This window comes from Bufo bufo, chromosome 4 (genome assembly GCF_905171765.1).
Source record: "Bufo bufo chromosome 4, aBufBuf1.1, whole genome shotgun sequence".
Taxonomy (NCBI): Eukaryota; Metazoa; Chordata; class Amphibia; order Anura; family Bufonidae; genus Bufo; species Bufo bufo.
Genome location: NC_053392.1, coordinates 140,947,988 through 140,958,604, shown reverse-complemented (window position 1 = coordinate 140,958,604; position 10,617 = coordinate 140,947,988).

Genomic DNA, 10,617 nt, shown 5'->3' with positions numbered 1-10,617 from the left:
GTCAAAATACTCATTTGCCTAATAATTCTGCACGCAGTGTGTATATATATATATATATATATATATATATACAGTGCTGCCCATAATTATTTATACCCCTGGCAAATTTTGACTTAAAGTTACTTTTATTCAGCCAGCAAGTAATTTTTTGACGGGAAATGATATAGTGTCACGGAACCATGAACCAGACGTACAACAAGAGATAAGTGAAAATAAGAAGGCTTTATTGAAAATAAAGCTGTAAAGCAAAAGTCCAAACGGATGGTGAAACCGAGCAGAGTCTTTGCGAAGCCAGAGGTCAGGAACCAGAAGGGTAGTCAGACGAAGCCAGGATCAGGAACCAGCAGGGTAGTCAGACGAAGCCAGGATCAGGAACCAGCAGGGTAGTCAGACGAAGCCAGGATCAGGAACCAGCAGGGTAGTCAGACGAAGCCAGGATCAGGAACCAGCAGGGTAGTCAGACGAAGCCAGGATCAGGAACCAGAAGCAGCAGCAGTCTAGAAGCATGTGAACACAGGAGGACCAAGCAAGGAACTGAAGCCACAGACCTCCTATATATATGAGCTAGGCATCCAGCTCCTCCCAGGGGAAGGAGGAGCCGCAGGGTGGAAGGCTACAAGAAACCCAGAACCCAAGATGGCCGCCAGCACATGTCAAACGAAGGAGAGCAGCAAGCAGGTAAAACCATGACAGTACCTCCCCCTCAAGGGCCCCTCCTCCGCGGAGCAAAAAACGGTTTCTGAGGGAAGCGTGCGTGGAAGGCTCGGAGCAAGGCAGGAGCATGGACATCTGCGGAGGGAACCCAGGAACGCTCCTCTGGACCATAACCACGCCAATGGACCAAAAACTGCAACCGACCGCGGACCAGGCGTGAGTCCAGGATATTGCTCACCTCATATTCCTCACGATTGCCCACTTGGACCGGACGAGGCCGAGGAACCGAGGAAGTGAAACGATTACACACCAGTGGCTTCAACAGGGAGACATGAAACACGTTGGAGATCCGCATGCCAGGAGGAAGCGCAAGGGCATAGGCTACCGGGTTTACCCTGCGAAGCACTCGGAAGGGACCAACAAAGCGAGGCGCCAGCTTGGGAGTGGGCACTCGAAGGTTGAGGTTGCGGGTGGACAACCATACACGGTCTCCGACCTGGTAGGAAGGAGCAGGCGCTCGTCTGCGATCAGCCTGGAGTCTCTGGCGCTGCGCAGAGACCTCAAGGGACTTCTGGATCTGTACCCAAGAAGCACGTAGGACGGAAAGGTGATCCTCCACAGCCGGAATATCCTGGGGAGAGAATACCTCCGGTAACACGGCAGGTTGGAACCCATAATTGGCCATGAAGGGAGACGTCCCAGAGGAAGAGTTCACCGCCGTGTTCCTGGCAAACTCAGCCCAAGGCAGGAGGTCAACCCAATTGTCTTGGTGATCGGAGACATAGCAACGAAGGAATTGCTCCAAGGCCTGATTGGATCGTTCTGCGGCCCCATTGGACTGAGGGTGGTAGGCCGAGGAGAAGGAGAGATGAATCCCCAACTGGGAGCAAAAGGCGCGCCAGAACCTGGACACAAACTGACTCCCCCGATCCGACACAATCTCCTTAGGCAAACCGTGCAACCGGAAGACCTCCCTGGCAAAAATCGTGGCCAACTCTTGTGCAGAGGGTAACTTCTTGAGAGGAACACAGTGGCACATTTTGGAAAACCGATCCACAATCATGAGAATGACCGTATGGCCTCGGGATGCAGGGAGGTCCACAATGAAATCCATCCCCAGGTGTGACCATGGGCGCTCCCCGGTGGCTATGGGTTGCAGAAGGCCCAACGGAAGGTGCCGAGGGGACTTACTCTGGGCACAAACGGAGCATGCCGCTACATATGCGGCGATGTCGGAACGTAGGGAAGGCCACCAGAACAGACGTGAAACAGCCCAGGACAGCTGATTCTTTCCAGGATGCCCCGCGGTCTTGGAGTTATGGTAGGTTCGCAACAACCGAGTGCGCAACTCCTCAGGCACAAAACATCTGCCGTTGGGTCTCCCAGAGGGAGCACCAGATTGAGCCGCCAAAATCTGCTCACCCAGGGGAGAGGTCAGGCTGGTGCGAATGGCGGCCAGGATCTGATTCGGAGGTATGACCGAAGTCGGAATCGACTCCTCCCTGGACAGCTCGGAGTACTGCCGTGATAAGGCATCCGCCCTGATGTTCTTGGAACCGGGTAGGTAGGAGACCACGTAATTAAAACGTGACAAGAACAGAGCCCATCTGGCCTGACGTGGTGTCAATCTCTTGGCCTCAGAAAGGTAGGTCAGATTCTTGTGGTCCGTCAGGATGAGAACCGGAACCACCGAACCCTCGAGCAAGTGCCTCCATTCTTTAAGGGCCTGCACGATGGCCAATAACTCCCTGTCACCAATCTGATAGTTGCACTCCGCGGAAGACAGTTTCCGGGAGTAAAACCCACAAGGAAGCAGAGGACCCTCTGGTGTTCTACGCTGAGACAGAAGGGCGCCTACTCCCGTCTCAGACGCGTCCACCTCGAGGACAAAGGGCAACCCAGGGTTGGGATGCGACAGAATCGGAGCCGACACAAAGGCGGACTTTAGGGCCTCAAAAGCTCGGATGGCCTCGAGCGGCCAGACCTGGGAATTACTGCCCTTCCTGGTCAGATCCGTGAGAGGCTTGGCCAGCATGGAAAAGTCCCTGATGAACTTCCGATAATAATTGGCGAAGCCCAAAAAGCGCTGCAGGGAACGAAGACCACTGGGCTGGGGCCACTGTAAGACAGCCGAAACCTTCTCAGGATCCATGGAGAACCCCTCAGCGGAAATAATGTAACCTAAGAAGGTTACCTGGGATCGGTGAAATTCGCATTTCTCAAGCTTACCGAACAGCTTGTTCTCTCGTAACCGTTGCAACACTCGTCTGACATCCAGAATGTGGGCCTCCATGGATTCAGAATATACCAAGATGTCATCCAAATAGACTACCACACACTGCTGCAACAGGTCACGGAAAACATCGTTGATGAATTCCTGAAAGACTGCGGGCGCATTGCACAACCCAAAGGGCATAACCAAGGATTCGTAATGACCGGTCCTGGTGTTAAACGCGGTCTTCCACTCATCGCCCGCCTTGATCCTTACCAGGTTATATGCCGCCCTCAGGTCGAGTTTGGTAAAGACCGTGGCCCCTTTAAGGCGATCGAACAGCTCGGAAATCAAGGGTATCGGGTAAGCGTTCTTGATCGTGATGCGATTGAGACCCCTGTAATCGATGCAAGGCCTCAACTCACCGCCCTTCTTTTTCACAAAGAAAAATCCAGCCCCTGCCGGGGACGAAGACTTGCGAATGTGTCCGCGTGAAAGCGCCTCCCTCACGTACTCCTCCATGGCCTCATTCTCCGCTACCGACAGTGGATAGACTTTGCCACGAGGAGGAACGGCACCAGATTGTAACTCTATGGCACAATCGTATGGGCGGTGCGGAGGTAGGGCAACCGCGCGCACCTTATCGAATACATCCCGGTACTCCTCGTATTCAGGAGGCAACAGAGAGTCCGAGGAAGTACACAGCAACTGGACAGACCCATGGATGCAACTAGCCCCACACTGCGGTGACCACGAGAGGATCTCGACCGATCTCCAATCGAAAGTCGGATTATGCTTCTGGAGCCAGGGGTACCCCAAGACCACCGAGTAGTGTGGAGACGAAATAACCTGGAGGCAGACCGACTCTCTGTGAACGGCACCAATGGCTATCCCCACTGGAAGGGTCTCATGAGTCACGTGTGGCGGCAGAAGGGGTCTGCCGTCTATCGCCTCAAGAGCCAGTGGGGAACCTCGAGACTGCAGAGGAATGGAATTGGCGGCAGCGAACACACTATCAATGAACAAACCACCAGCACCAGAGTCCACCAACGCCTGGGTCGTCACCGAGCCCCCGACCCAGGAGAGGACAACAGTGATCAGTGGTTTGTCAACACGGGAAACCGGGGACGAGGAGACTCCACCCAAGATCTGCCCCCGACAGGATCTCAGGGTACGAGCGTTCCCCGGACGGTTCGGACATGCCAACCGAAAATGCCCACCGAGACCACAGTACATGCATCGGCCCTCGCGTCTCCGGAGTGCCCTCTCCCCCTCGGACAGGCGAGCAAACCCCAGCTGCATGGGTTCACCCCCAGACAAGTGATCCCCAGGAGGCGTGGGAGGAGAGGGAGGCACGGGTGGGACAGCAAACGTAGGCACCAATCTGTTAGAAGACCTCCGCAGGTTCTCCTTAAAGGAAGGTCTCTCCCTGAGTCTGGTGTCAATCAAAATCAGGAAAGAAATAAGAGACTCGAGCTCAACTGGTAGGTCCTTAGCTGCAACCTCATCCTTCAAGGCATCCGAGAGACCATGAGAGAAAGCAGCGACCAGAGCCTCATTATTCCAGCCCACCTCTGCTGCCAGGGTACGAAACTCAATGGCGTATTCAGCTACGGATCGTGAACCCTGTCTGATGGACATAAGGAGCTTCGCAGCAGAGGCAGCACGAGCCGGCACATCGAATACCTTCCGAAGAGAAGCAACAAAACCGGAAAACTCGGCAACCACCGGATTGTTGTTCTCCCATAAAGGGCTGGCCCAGGCCAAGGCCTTGTCCGAGAGCAGCGAGATCAAGAAGCCCACCTTTGATCTCTCAGTAGGAAAGGCATGTGGCAGCAACTCAAAATAAATGCCCACCTGGTTAAGGAAACCTCGGCACTGAGTTGGCTCTCCCCCAAAGCGCTGTGGAAGAGGGGCAGAACCGGTCATACCCCGAAACACTGCAGGCGCAACAACAGGTGTCGGGGTAGACTCTGGCGCAACAACCGGAGCGGCAGTAGGAGCGAGCCCAGGAGCGACAACCGACCCATCGGCAACGGGAGCGAAATGAGCCGTGCGTTCAAGCAGGGTTTGCAACGCCACAGCGAACCGACCCAACAGGTGATCCTGCTGATCAAGTCTGGCAACCAGCGTGGGTAGCGAGGATGGCCCTGTACCGTCAGAATTCATGGCTTGGTCCTAATGTCACGGAACCATGAACCAGACGTACAACAAGAGATAAGTGAAAATAAGAAGGCTTTATTGAAAATAAAGCTGTAAAGCAAAAGTCCAAACGGATGGTGAAACCGAGCAGAGTCTTTGCGAAGCCAGAGGTCAGGAACCAGAAGGGTAGTCAGACGAAGCCAGGATCAGGAACCAGCAGGGTAGTCAGACGAAGCCAGGATCAGGAACCAGCAGGGTAGTCAGACGAAGCCAGGATCAGGAACCAGCAGGGTAGTCAGACGAAGCCAGGATCAGGAACCAGCAGGGTAGTCAGACGAAGCCAGGATCAGGAACCAGAAGCAGCAGCAGTCTAGAAGCATGTGAACACAGGAGGACCAAGCAAGGAACTGAAGCCACAGACCTCCTATATATATGAGCTAGGCATCCAGCTCCTCCCAGGGGAAGGAGGAGCCGCAGGGTGGAAGGCTACAAGAAACCCAGAACCCAAGATGGCCGCCAGCACATGTCAAACGAAGGAGAGCAGCAAGCAGGTAAGACCATGACATATAGGTGTCTCACAAAAAGATAATAAGACGATGTACAAGAGGCATTATTGTGGAAAAAAAAAACATTTCTCAGCTTTAATTTACATTTGAGCAAAAAATACAAGATGTTCCACAATGTGGAAAATCTCAGAGGACGTGGTCGGAAGCCAAAAGTGACACCCGTGCTGGCCAGGAGGATAGTTAGAGAGGTGAAAAAGAATCCAAGGATCACCACCAAGGCCATCCTGGTGAATCTGGGCTCTGCTGGTGGCAATGTCTCAAGGCAGACAATCCAATGGACACTGCACAATGCAGACCAAGGAGGACGCCACTTCTCCAGATAAGGCACACAAAAGCTTGCTTGGCCTTTGCAAAAGCTCATCTGGACAAAGAAGAAGACTTCTGGTCTTCTGTGTTATGGTCAGATGAAACAAAAATTTTATTGTTTGGTCACAATGATGTTTCCTTCATTTGGAGTAAAAAAGGAGAAGCCTTCAACCCAAATAACACCTTCCACACTGTCAAACATGGTGGTGGGAACCTAATGCTTTGGGGGTGTTTTTTTTTCAGCCAGTGGACCAGGGAACCTAATCACAGTAAACAGCACCATGAAAAAAGAGCAATACATGAGGATTCTCAACGACAACATCAGGCAGTCTGCAGAGAAACTTGGCCTTGGGCACCAGTGGACATTTCAGACAATTTTCATGACAATGACCCAAAACACACAGCAAAAGTGGTGAAGAAATGGTTAGCAAACAACAACATTAACGTTTTGGAGTGGCCCAGCCAGAGTCCAGACTTGAATCCAATTGAGAATCTGTGGAGGGAGCTAAAGATCAGGGTGATGGCAAGAAAACTCTCCAACCTGAAAGATTTGGAGCTCATTGCTAAAGATAAATGGGCAAAAATACCTGTGGAGACATGCAAAAAGCTGGTCTGCAATTATAGGAAGCGTTTGATTGCTGTAATAGCCAATAAAGGCTTTTCTATTGATTATTGAGAAAGGTTTGAATAATTTTGGACTGGACACTTTTTGCTCAAATGCAAATAAAAGCTGAGAAATGTTTTTTTCCCACAATAATGCCTCTTGTACATCGTCTTATTATCTTTTGGGAGACACCTATGTCATCTCCCGTCAAAAAATTACTTGCTTGTTGAATAAATGTAACTTTAAGTCAAAATTTGCCTGGGGTATGAATAATTATGGGCAGCACTGTGTATATATATATATATATATATATATATAATATAGCTTACAGTGAATTACTGTAAATACTTACAGTTCTGAAGACTCCAGCAGGCTCAGGATCAGTGCTCTGGGCAGCTGGCTCAGGGATGGAAGTGGGCACCGCTCTGCAGTTCAGGAAGGAGAGCGGGGCTCGGCTCACCCTAGCGTTGCAGTGCCTCCGCGTGATGTCACGGCGCGCGGCGTACGCAAAGGGCAGGGGAGGTCAGTAGGAGGAGCAAGCAAGTACCATATTTTTTGCCCTATAAGATGCACCGGCCCATAAGATGCACCTAGGTTTTAGAGGAGGAAAATAGGAAAAAAAAAAATGTCATTACCCCTCAGGTCAGACCCCCAATATTAATCAGCCTTCAGCTCACAGCCCCAATCAGATCCCCAATGTTAATAAGACCTCAGATCAGAGCCTAATATAAAGAAGACTCCCAATCAGACCTCAGATCAGAGCCCAATATAAAGAAGTCCCCCAATCAGACCTCAGATGAGACCCCCATGCCTCATATCAGTCCTCCATGCCTCATATCAGCCCCCAGCCGCATGTGATCAGCCCCCAGCCATATGTAATCAGCCCCCAGCTATATATAATCAGCCCCCAGTCATAATTCAGCCCCCAGCCATATGTAATTAGCCTCCAGCCATATGTAATTAGCCCCCAGCCATAATTCAGCCCCCAGCCATAATTCAGCCTCCAGCCATATATAATCAGCCCCAGCCATAATTCAGCCCACAGCCATAATGCAGCCCCAGCCATAATTCAGCCCCCAGCCATATATAATCAGCCCCAAGCCATATATAATCAGCCCCCAGCCATATATAATCAGCCCCCAGCAATAATTCAGCCCCCAGCCATATATAATCAGCCCCCAGCCATAATGCAGCCCCCAGCCATAATGCAGCCCCCAGCCATAATGCAGCAGCCCCAAACCTCAGATCACAAAAAAAAGTAAAGCACTTATCTCTCCTGCTCCTGGATGCAGCCACTCTTCACCGCTTGCGATCTTCTTCCTCTTGCTGTCGGCTGTGCTCTGTGAACCGGCGTGCACAGCGTGAGGTCACAGAGCGCCCTCACGCTGTGCGCAGCCTTCACAGCCGACAGCGGAGGACCAGGAAGTGGTGAGTATAGAGCTTTCACTACTTCCTGGTCCTCCGGTACTAGCGCTTCCATAATGGAATTTTGCCCTCACTTTGGGGGTAAAAAAGTGCGTCTTATGGGTCAGTGGCCAGCAGGGCTCAAGATCCAGCTGCCTTTGGTCCCCCAGGAGCAACTGGGCCCGGGGCAGCTGCCCCTTTTGCCCTGCGTTAAGGACGGCCATGACCCGCGCCTCTACATAACTTCGGCGGATCCACCGCCAGTTTAGGGATCTATTAAGACAGGCATCTAAAACGCAGGTCTTAATAAATGTGCTCCTATGTACACTGCGTGCAGAATTATTAGGCAAATGAGTATTTTGACCACATCATCCTCTTTATGCATGTTGTCTTACTCCAAGCTGTATAGGCTCGAAAGCCTACTACTAATTAAGCATATTAGGTGATGTGCATCTCTGTAATGAGAAGGGGTGTGGTCTAATGACATCAACACCCTATATTAGGTGTGCATAATTATTAGGCAACTTCCTTTCCTTTGGCAAAATGGGTCAAAAGAAGGACTTGACAGGCTCAGAAAAGTCAAAAATAGTGAGATATCTTGCAGAGGGATGCAGCACTCTTAAAATTGCAAAGCTTCTGAAGCGTGATCATCGAACAATCAAGCGTTTCATTCAAAATAGTCAACAGAGTCGCAAGAAGCGTGTGGAAAAACCAAGGCGCAAAATTACTGCCCATGAACTGAGAAAAGTCAAGCGTGCAGCTGCCAAGATGCCACTTGCCACCAGTTTGGCCATATTTCAGAGCTGCAACATCACTGGAGTGCCCAAAAGCACAAGGTGTGCAATACTCAGAGACATGGCCAAGGTAAGAAAGGCTGAAAGACGACCACCACTGAACAAGACACACAAGCTGAAACGTCAAGACTGATTTTTCTAAGGTTTTATGGACTGATGAAATGAGAGTGAGTCTTGATGGGCCAGATGGATGGGCCCGTGGCTGGATTGGTAAAGGGCAGAGAGCTCCAGTCCGACTCAGACGCCAGCAAGGTGGAGGTGAAGTACTGGTTTGGGCTTGTATCATCAAAGATGAGCTTGTGGGGCCTTTTCGGGTTGAGGATGGAGTCAAGCTCAACTCCCAGTCCTACTGCCAGTTTCTGGAAGACACCTTCTTCAAGCAGTGGTACAGGAAGAAGTCTGCATCCTTCAAGAAAAACATGATTTTCATGCAGGACAATGCTCCATCACACGCGTCCAAGTACTCCACAGCGTGGCTGGCAAGAAAGGGTATAAAAGAAGAAAATCTAATGACATGGCCTCCTTGTTCACCTGATCTGAACCCCATTGAGAACCTGTGGTCCATCATCAAATGTGAGATTTACAAGGAGGGAAAACAGTACACCTCTCTGAACAGTGTCTGCGAGGCTGTGGTTGCTGCTGCACGCAATGTTGATGGTGAACAGATCAAAACACTGACAGAATCCATGGATGGCAGGCTTTTGAGTGTCCTTGCAAAGAAAGGTGGCTATATTGGTCACTGATTTGTTTTTGTTTTGTTTTTGAATGTCAGAAATGTATATTTGTGAATTTTGAGATGTTATATTGGTTTCACTGGTAAAAATAAATAATTGAAATGGGTATATATTTGTTTTTTGTTAAGTTGCCTAATAATTATGCACAGTAATAGTCACCTGCACACACAGATATCCCCCTAAAATAGCTAAAACTAAAAACAAACTAAAAACTACTTCCAAAAATATTCAGCTTTGATATTAATGAGTTTTTTGGGTTCATTGAGAACATGGTTGTTGTTCAATAATAAAATTAATCCTCAAAAATACAACTTGCCTAATAATTCTGCACTCCCTGTATATCCTAACAGCCTTCTATATTTATGTTACTCGTCAATGGATGAGCAACACTTGCATAAGCACACCGTATGTCATTTCGATTTTTTTTCGTGCATGATGATGAGGAGAAATAGTTCAGCAGATTTTACCTTCAATCCTAAGAAGAGCAATCATGATGCTAAATGAACTCAACTCTAGCAAATCTGTATTATACATTGGCACACAAAGCTTTAATGGACAAGAAAGTTTTTTCCTAGGCATTCTTGCCCTTCTGCGCTCATTTTTTACTATTGCAGTGTAATAGACTACAATTTAATTTATTACATGGATATCGGGTTCTAATTTATACAAGGACAACTCAAGTTTAACATTTTTTGTTCATGTGTTCACCTAGTTTTTATTTCTCATACCAGGCCAGTAGAGGGCACTGTTTCCTCTCTTTTGAACTCTCAGTTGGCGTTGTTAATGTCACATACGTAATCGGTACACTGAGCTAACCAGTGCCACCTTTGCTGTATAAAATGCTTAATTCCTCCTTTTCAGCAAAGTAGTTAAAAAAAAATATCTTTATTTTCTCCTAGGTCTTTTGCACAGACAGAATTTGAAGGTAAGTCTTCACTGTGATTTAAGGTGCAGGCTCCAGGCTGTGGCTGTGTGATCACTAGCATGACATGGGATCTGCATGCTGCTTGGGAACAGATGTAAAAAGCCAGAGGACCGTCCATCATGGTGGTTCAGTCATCTGTTACATCTTCTGTTTCACATTTTGCTGCCATGGATTGGGTTCCTTTTGTTAGAATTCAGTATTTCATATTGGAAATACACATAGAGGTACATTTCATCAGCATGTCTGCTCTGAATATATGCATCCAAATATTAAACT